The sequence below is a fragment of the Lolium rigidum genome, chromosome 1 (genome assembly GCF_022539505.1).
Source record: "Lolium rigidum isolate FL_2022 chromosome 1, APGP_CSIRO_Lrig_0.1, whole genome shotgun sequence".
Taxonomy (NCBI): Eukaryota; Viridiplantae; Streptophyta; class Magnoliopsida; order Poales; family Poaceae; genus Lolium; species Lolium rigidum.
Genome location: NC_061508.1, coordinates 257354761 through 257365197, shown reverse-complemented (window position 1 = coordinate 257365197; position 10437 = coordinate 257354761).

Here is a 10437-nt window from a genome sequence, read left to right as displayed (position 1 = left end):
TGTGAGTTTGAGCCCAAGTTGGTGGCAGCTCACTAGGGAGTGGCAAGAGGTGGGAAGTTTAGTCCCACATGGAAAGTTGGGAGGAAGTTAGACCACCTTATAAGGTGGGTTGTTCCACCACTAATAAGTGAGTGAGAATAGGAGTGCTACACGCGCGCTCCTCCTCCTCCTCGCTCGCTCGTCTCGTCTCGTCTCGACTCGACTCGACACGACACGACACGTCACGACGCGCGCCGCGCTCGTGGTGAGTGGATTGAGCCTCGAGCCGAGACTTTCCTTACTTTTTGCACCTCAGGAAAACGAACAGAGTCCTAGACGGACGCGTCACAGTTAGTCGGTTCGGGTCGCTCCCGGATCGTGGGCTATCTCGTAACCGACTCGAATCGTTCGTGCGACGTGGGCGTGGCCCACGTTGCCTAGGGTTTCCCGAGCCTATATAATCTCCTGCCCGGCTACCGCAGAAACACATCCAATACACGAGTTAGGGTTTCCACCTCTCTCTGCTTGAGCCGCCATCGTAGCCTACTCCATCCCGCGAGCCGACGTGCATCGGCGAACGGGAGAGCAGGTCTCCGGAACCGCTCGTCCTTGCGATCCTGTACGGGAGAGGGCGAATTAGGTTTTTGGGAAGCGCTCTGCGCGACTGCTCAAGCTCTTCATCACGGGTCGCCTTCCGTCCAAGTCGGGCGGTGCCGCCTACCGTCGTCTTCAACGCCGTCTACTTCGACCCATCGTCCCCGTCGTCAACAACGTTGTCATCAACAACGTTACCGCCGCGACATCGTCTGCTACACCTCCACCTCCACCACCACCAGATCGGTACGTGCGACATATCTCGATCTGTTTAGCGATGGTTGCTTTACCGTTTGCGCTGCTGTTACTCAAGTTGATTAATGCATCTAGTATGTTTGAGTTTCACATGTTAGTAGTTGCTGCCATCATGTTTTATATTCTGGAATTAATCATGGAAATTGTGCCTAATTATCCAACACTTTGCATGTGCTTTTCGTAATCTGATCAGGCGTACTTTTAATCTGAGTAGGTGGTGCATCAAGCGACACCGAAGAGCATGTAGAGGATGAACCGGAGGAAGGCGTCAATGAGGAAGGGATGGAGAATGGAGAGGGAACTGGTAATGCATCTTACGCAAAAGTTTCATGCTTATTTGCACTGCACCCAAGTCTCCTTGTTTAATGTTTCTTCGCTACTTCCCGTAGGTGACAATGGTATGTTGAAGAGGAAAAGAACATTCTACAAACTCCATGAGAAGCAATCTGCGTATACAATGCTACTAGAGAGAACCTCTGCTGGGGTGTTAAGTCGAGGGGTGTCTCTTGAAGTGTCTTCACTAATGGGGATCCCTGTACGTACGTTGGTGAATTGGTGGACAAAATGCAAAACACATGGACTGGATGGATTAGAAAGCAAACGAGGACATTGTGGACGGAAGAAATTACCTTTTGATGCGAAGGCAATCAAACTAGTGGAACTGAGTAAAAGAACCACCCTTCATGATTTAACTGTTGCGATGAACATGTCGAAGAGTACATTATGGCGACGTTTGAACGAGGGCTTGTTTAGGCGTCACACCAATGCCATCAAGTCCACGCTGACGGATGCTAACAAGGTAGCTCGTCTAAGATTTTTTTTGTCCATGCTTGAAAACATTATAGAGTTTGAGGACTCAACTTTTAAACAAATATATAATGTCATTCACATTGATGAGAAATGATTTTACCGCACACGCGGTAGCCAAAATTATTACTTGGCCCTTGGAGAAGAGGATCCATTCCGTAGCACGCAAAGCAAAAACTTCATTGAGAATGTGAGCCTAATTTTGAAGGTGTTTTTATGGTTCTAAATATGTACTGTGAATAATGCCATGGTAATGTTATTGTGCAGGTCATGTTTTTGGCTGCGGTCGCTCGGCCACGTTTTGATGCTAATGGCAATGTGGTTTTTGATGGAAAACTTGGAATATGGCCTTTTACGTACCAAGAAGCGGCAAAGAGAAAAATCAAGAATAGAGAAGCTGGAACAATTGTAATGACTTCAAGTTTTTTACTTTTCTTATGTTCAGTAGATCGAGTTTATTGACACAGTGATCATTGTGTAGGTCACAAAGGTACTCCCGCGGTTACCCAAAGTGTAAGCCGAGATTACATGATCGGTTTTCTCGCTTCCGCAATCGCGTAGATGTCCCGCACCGAGCGTGGCACAACAATCTGGATTCAATAGGATAATGCAAAGAAGCATATCCCTGTGGATGACCCAGAATTTGTCGCTGCGGCTCAAGCTGATGGTTGGGATATCTGTCTCACATGCCAGCCTCCAAATTCGCCAGACCTAAATATCCTTGACCTAGGTTTTTTTGCAGCGCTACAATCAATGTTTCACAAATTATCTCCAGGTATTTTTGTACTCCATTCCATAAGATTGAGTTGCTATGAGTAAGTTTCAGTTGCTGATGGTTGTAAGTACTTGTGCAGGCTCTGTTGATGACATTGTGCGTAAGGTGCAAGCAGGCCTCACGCCGAGTACCTAGCTGAACGCAGCAACAAAATATTCTTGACATTGCAAGCTTGCATGCGCGAAGTAATTCAGCAGCTAGGAGGAAATCGATATAAAGTCCCCCACATGAGGAAGGAGGTTTTACAAAGGCTAGGAACACTCCCGGTGACACTGAAATGCACTGCTAATTTTGTCAAGTGGGCAATCGACTCATTGGAGGATGCTTAGTCTGTATTTTTAGTCCGTTCAAGTTTACTCTTTTGTGTGAGTCTAGTAAGGTACTCCTTGGAGTACTGAAGTTGGTGTCGATTTACTCTTTTGTGTGAGTCTAGTAAGGTACTCCTTGGAGTAATTTCAATTTGTGAAGCATGGTACTCTGCAGTTGCTTCACCAAAGTTATCAAAGATTGTCTGCATTATGTTTGCGTGTGACTGAAACATAACAGAAAACCATGATACTCAATCATAGCATGTGTTCTTTTACATTCTGGAGTACTACAACAAGTTTCAATAGAAAAACAAAGATGTGTGATCAAAACAACCGTGCAACAATATGACTGGCAACCATGCAACCGTGAGTAAAGCAAAAAACAGTGATATGTGATCATAACATGTGATCATAACATGAGTTCATAACATGTGTTCATAACTTTCTGGAGTACTTCAATTGCGTATAAGTAAAAACAGTGATGATTTCAACATTACACCAACCTTATTTAACAAAAACGAAAATACTCAGTGATGAGTTCATAACATGTGTTCATAACTTTCTGGAGTAGTGCAGTACTCCTAGATGATTGTTTAAGGACGGTACGTTGGCAGATAAATTTTCAGTGTGTCCTTGACCACCTGCAACTCGCCTGAGTCTAGCTTCACACCAAAATTGAGTTCAATATCATCGCCTTCATCTTGTTCGGCAACGCATTGGGCATCATCTGCCTGGCATTGATCTTCAAAAAATTGGCCTTCTTGTTTCTCGTTTGCAATCATGGCAGCTTCAATCTCCCACTCGAATATCTTCAAGTGGTTCAAGAGGTTGGCTCTCTCCGGCAAGAATATCATTCCCTTCCTCCTCGATAGAATCCGGAACCTCCGTATCTTCAGCGTACGTGTCTGGCACGTACCAAGGTTCGTGATCGCAGGAGTCCGGAAATTCTTCCACGTCGGCGACTTACTCCGGCGAGAAAACGGCGACGGCCCGACAATCCTTCGCCATGGAAAGGGCGGACGCCAGGTTTCCCATCTCATCGGACATGCGTGGGAGAGAGAACCTGCGTGCGTCGGAGAGAGAGAAGACGTGAGAGAGACATGCCACGTGAGAGAGAGAAGCAGCCTGGGAGAGATGAGATCGATCAAGAATCTGTTTCCAGATTTTCAGGATGTACGTTGATCGTTTCCTTATTTCTAGCACTTGAGCAAATCGGTGGAAGGGGGTTTTTGCAAAATAAACACATCTTTACTCTTACAATCTGAAACAAATACGAAAAAACAATAGGCACTATATATAGGAACTGAGGGAGTATCTTTTAGAGCATTCTAAGTCATTTACGAACATTACAAAGAATATGATCAAGACATTTATGCCCCCCCTCATAAATAAGAAATTGTGCCACAACTACTGTAAGGGTATATTGCCCCTATGTGTGGTTTTGGTAATTAATAACAACCCCTATGGACTAATGTTTTCATTGAGTTTATATGAAGGAATATTCCATAGGTACTACTTGTATTCCATGTGTTGAATTCAAGTATGGATGCCATGAAGAGAAAGATATACCTTGTTGAAAGTGCATGGAGCCCCCATGTGTGGTTTTGGTAATTAATGACAATCCCTATGGACTAATGTTTGCATTGAGTTATATTTGTAGGTGTTGTCCATAGGCAATGCTTGAACCATGTGGTGGCTTCAAGGTTGCAATAAGAAGAAATTAATGAAGGATATCAAGTGTCAAGTATGTCTTGAAGATGAAGATGAAGTGAGCCCTCAAGTTACTTCAAGACATCAACATGATGAAGAATGAAGAAATGAAGTGCAAGTTCAAGATGAGCCAACTCGAAGAGTTCATAAGCTTGAAGCTTGCCATGGAGAAATGAAGTGCAAGTTCAAGATGAGCCATCTCGAAGAGGTCCTTTGCTTGAGTCTTGCCATCCATATGGTGATCATGGATATGTGAAGATGCGCCGAAGAAGAAGCTCTTATGGGGGGGCAATCCACATGGTGGTCATGGTTATGTGAAGATGCGCCGAAGAAGAAGCTCTCCCATGGTGGATTATGAGGGATCAATCCACAAGACTTCGTCAAGCAAACACAAGCAAGAAAGGCGTTCCATCTTGTTGAGGTCAAGATCGTCGTCATCGAGCTCAAGTGGAATGCGCAAGTATAAGGTTTGCTCTTGATAGGGTTTCTTTCTCACCGGTCTCATAGTGTAGTTGGAGACCGGTTTATAGTTTAGTTGCCGTACTATCAAGAGGGCTCTCGAGTGAGTAACTCGATCGTATCGTTCGGAGAGAGCTCAAACCTTTCCATCCTTGCATCATCTTTCTTGGTTGTTATTTGGACCTTATACATGTGATGTTTTAGAGCTTGTGCTTATTCTCATGATAAGCTCTAGTTCATCGAAAACGGATTTCGCATAGATCACTTGTTGCGTTTTCGAGTTTGGTTCATCATCTTTCTTGGTTTTATTTGGATCTTATCCATGTGATGTTTTAGAGCTTGTGCTTATTCTCATGACAAGCTCTAGTTCATTGAGAATGGTTTTTTGCATGGGCAACTTGTTGCATTTTCAAGATTGGAGGTTTTACCGGTATGTCTTTTTTAGATAGGTCAAACCTTTCATCATTTGTTTCTATCCTCCCTTGTTGGACTATGATGGTTTCCTGCATGATCTTGTAGAGCTTGTTCCTAGCTTTAAAACAAGCCCAAGATCATCAAAATCGGAGTCTGGATGCTAAAGTTATGCCCGTTTTATTTTTGGTGTTTCTGCAGTTTTCTGGGGGGGCGGATAATCCGGCCCGAATGCCAATTTTGGACAATATCCGGCCAAATATCCGGCCCGAGTCCAGGGGCGATTTTCGGGGGGCGGATAATCCGGCCCGGGGGCGGATTTTCCGGCCTGGGAGGTCCCAAACGGTCATATTTCGTTGGGAGGGGGTATATATGACCCTCTTCTTCCTCCTTGGGCTGGTTGGTTCACTCTCTCTCTCTCTCCCCTCCATTGTTGTCCTTCAAAGCTTGCCCTAGTTCTTGATTCTTCCCATGATTCTTGCATATTCTTGAGGGAAAAGAGAGAGGAGATCTAGATCTACATCTTGACCAATCAAATCCCTCTCTTTGTGAGGGGAATCCACTAGATCTAGATCTTGGAGAAATTTGGTGTTCCTCCTCTTATTTGTTCTTCATCTCTTATTCCCCCAATAGCTTTTGTAGCTTTGTTGGAATTTGAGAGAGAAGGACTTGAGCATCTTTGTGGTGTTCTTGCCATTGCAGTTGGTGCATCGGTTTGAGTTCTCCACGGTGATTCGTGGTGGTGAAAGCAAGAAGGTTGTTACTCTTGGGTTCTTGGAACCCTAGACGGATTCTACGCCTTTGTGGCGATTTGTTGGGAGCCTCCAATTAAGTTGTGGATGTGTGCCCCAATCTTTGTGTAAGGCCCGGTTTCCGCCTCGAAGAAAATCCCTTAGTGGAACCGTGACCTAGGCCTTTGTGGCGAGGGTCACCGGAGATTTAGGTGAGGCGCCTTCGTGGCGTTCGGTGTGTGGTGTGAGTACCGCATCTTGGGGTGAGGCCTTTGTGGCGTTGGTGTGCATCGAGCAACCACACCTCAAGGTGAGCCTCTTGTGGCGTTCGGGAGCACTAAGCAACCGCACCTCTCCACCGGAGATTAGCACTCGCAAGAGTGTGAACTCCGGGATAAATCATCGTCTCCCGCGTGCCTCTGGTTATCTCTATACCCGAGCTCTTTACTTATGCACTTTACCTTGTGATAGCCATCGTGCTTGAAGTTATATATATCTTGCTATCACATACTTGCTTATATTGCTTAGCATAAGTTGTTGGTGCACATAGGTGAACCATTGCTTAGAATAAGTTGTTGGTGCACATATGTGAACAATAGTATATAGGCTTTGGGCTTGACAAAGTAAACGCTAGTTTTATTCCGCATCTGTTAAGCCCATCTCGTAAAAGTTTTAAATCGCCTATTAACCCCCCCCCCCTCTAGGTGACATCCGTGTCCTTTCACTTGTGTATTGGCATCAAGATCATCGATTTGAAGATATATATGTGATATGATCAAGAAGAAGAAATGAAGATGGGGTTGTTATGTGGAACTCAATATTAGCCATGCTCTATCCCATGTGATAAGCAATGAATGACCAAGATCTTGAGAGCTTGATTCCAAGTGAAGAATTCTTTATACATCTAAAGATAGTATGATAGAGTATGAGAAGATACAAGGTTGAGTCGTGCAAGTTCAAGATGAGCATCTCAAGTGGATCACATGCTTGAAGCTTGCCGTCCATTTGGTGATATTGGACATGTGAAGATGTGCTTCAATGGAGCTTTCCCATCATGGTGTATGGGGGAGCATTTGTGAGTCTTCACGAAGCAACGATGATCAAGTAAGGCATTCCGGCTAGTGTAGAGCTTGAAGAGTTATCATCAAGATCAAGCGGGATGCGCAAGGCAAAGGTATGACCTTGATAGGTTTTCCTTTTACCGGTCTCAAGGTGGTTGATGGGAGACCGGATTATAGGATAGATAGTCGCACTATTAAGAGGGGCTTTCGGTTGGGTAACTTGATCACATCGTCTTAGGGAGCTCAATCCTTTGCATACTTTGCATATCCCTATTACTTCTTGGTGTTTCTCTGTGTTAGGTTCTTGAGCTTGTTTCTAGCTTTACAACAAGCCCAAGTTCATCGAAAACGGAATCCGCATGCATCTTCTATTGCGTTTTTGAGGTTGGGTGATTTTACCGGTTATTCATGATATAAGGTTCTACCTTTTATATTCATGATAAAATCCCCTCCTACAGACTTGTGTGTTTTCACTTTCTATTGGATAGCATTTGTTGCTATCTTCTAAACAAAATTGGTTTAATTCGAATCGGAGTTCGGGAGCATTCGTTATTAAAGAAAAAGGAAAAAGGAGAAAAGAATAAAAAGAAAAGGAAATGGGGAGGGGCAGCCGGCCGACCGGCCGGCCTGCCGGCCCACACGCCGGCCCACCCGGTCGTGACCGGCCCGGGCACTTGTGCCAACCGGCTGGATCCAGTGGCCTTTGGCCCGTGACCGGCCGCAGGCCGGTCCGCGACCGGCCTGCCCAGCGCGCCCCCGGTCCGACCGATTGCCTCACTGGGCCGCCTTTCCCCCGCGCGGCCCACACCGTGGCCTGCGCCCCCGCGTCGCCCCGCGCGACCCTTTTTCTCCCGCCCGCGCGCCTGCTGCTTCGCCCGGCTTGTGGGCCGGCCCGACCGGACCGGCAGCCTGCCTCCTTAGCGCCCAATCCGGTCGGCCGGCCTGGCAGCCAGCTGGGCCACTTTTCTGGCCCGTTTGTCCTGCGTTTTTCACAGATCTTTTTCCCCAACGGTTATATTTGCTCTTGGGCTATAAATAGCCCTTCTTCCACCTTGGGCCTAACTAGTTCTTCCATTCTCTCTCCTCCATTGTTGCATTTGAAGAACTTGCCCTCTCTCTTGATTCCCCCCATGATTCTTGCCCATTCTTGAGGGGTCTAAGAGAGGAGATCTAGATCTACAACCTCCGCCAATCCATTTCTCCTCTAAGTGAGGGAAACTCTTGGGATCTAGATCTTGGAGTCTTTTGTTGACTTTCCCCGTTGTTCTTCCTCTCCAATCTCATCTTAGCATTTATTGTTTGGGTGGGATTTGAGTGTGAAGGATTTGAACACATCTAGTGTTCTTGCTTTGCATCATTTCATAGTGTTGAGCTCTCCACCACGATTAGTTTGAGTGAGAGACCGTGAGCTTGTTACTCTTGGAGGGAGACCTCCTAGTTGGCTTGGCGGTTGGTGCTCCGGTGATCTCTTCAAGAAGATTGTGAAGAGGCCCGAGCTTCTCCTTCGTGGAGCTTGTGAAGTGGTTGTGGAGCTTGCCATCTCCGGAGCGGAGGAAAAGCTAACCATAAGGAAAGGGTCATTATCCTTCGTGGGTGTGGTTCGGAGAATAGGGTGAGCCTTCGTGGCGCGGGGAATCCTTCGTGGACCTCCACTCCTCCAAACGTGACGTACCTTCTTGCAAAGGAAGGGAACATGGGAATACATCCTCGCCTCCGCGTGCCTCAGTTATTTTTATACCCGAGCTCTCTTTCCTTGTGATAGCCATCGTGCTTGAAGTACATATATCTTGCTATCACTTGTGCTACATATATCTTGTGCCTATCTTGATTAGCTCTAGTTGTTATTGTTACACTTAGTTGAGCTTAGCATATTTAGGGTTTGTGCTTGTAAACTAAACGTTAGTTTAATTCCGCATTCCTACAAGACAAATCCGTAAGAGTTTTTAATTGCCTATTCACCCCCCCTCTGGGCGACATCTCGATCTTTCAGCTACAAAGTAGGAATTTCATTAAAAAAATAGAATGCGGATATACAAACAATAACTAAACCCAACCAAAAGGCAAAAGTGTAGGCCCCTCTTCATCCACCTTCTCATTTGGTCTGTTTTTTTTTTGGCTCCTCTCTACGTTGATGTGGGTGTCACTAGTCTCCCGATTGGACTCCTCTCGTCAACCAGCTCGCCATGTCCCGCCCGACAACTTGTAGTCTTTGCCTCTATGTATATTTCGTATTCTTAGTCCATTGCTCTAGTCTTTGACGGCACCAAGTCAAGATGTTGCCACTCCTGAATAAGATTTTCCTCTAAAGCCACTAGGGCAATCATCACATGTTGGTTGTCTAGCGTGTAAGCGACAGTGGCCGTCAATCCCACAACTACCATATGGTTGCCGGTGACATAGGCATCCCCAATGGGCCTGCCGATGATGGTACCCAGGGTTTACTGAAGGCCCACTCAAAACAAAGAAAATGAATTTCCATATTTTCCAAATTTTGGAACCAACAAAAACTTTTCTTAAATTAAGTTTGGTACATAGTGAGCATGCTTATATGTTGTGATATTGCCATGATTGTTTATTTATTGCATTGAAACTAATTCCAAAACCCTAAACCCTAATCTTCTCAAAACTAAATAGTATCAAATAAGAAGGAACTAAAATAAAAGGCATATGTGGGCATATAGCCCTAGTATGCAAATATTAACTAATACCCTTCTTACCTTTCTAAATAGTGGTGAACCATTGAGATACTCCATTAAACCCTAAACCTCACCCCTCCTCTCACCATCCATTATAAACAAAATAAAAAGGAATTAAATTAAATAAGAAAAAGGCATATGTGCCTATGGCTATTTTTATAAATCTTAACCCTAGACCCTCCTACCTTGTTTAGAAGTTTGGAAAACCTCTCATACACTCTACCTAGCATCTATCAAACCAAATCCAAAGTAAAACCAAAGAAATTAAAAAGAAACTAAAAATGCCATAGAGGCATATGAGAGTAAAAATGCAAATTTATGAATTTGGGAACCTTGACCCTAATATTTGTTATGAATGGTGGGATCACTCCTATATACCATTTCAACACTCAACCACACCACTTGGGTCAAGCCAAGTCAAATTTAAAACTCAAATACAACATATGCATATAGTGCCACATATAGTTTCTTGCATATAAGTAATATTTCTTTGTGCAATTGCCATGATGAGTATTAGTATGAGTAACCATTACTATGGGAACCCTAATCAAGATCACAAAACCCTAAATTGAGGATAAGTAAGGAAAATGGGAAAAACCCATTCCTCACTTACATACACTTTATGTAAAAATGCAAAACCTTCACCAAGGC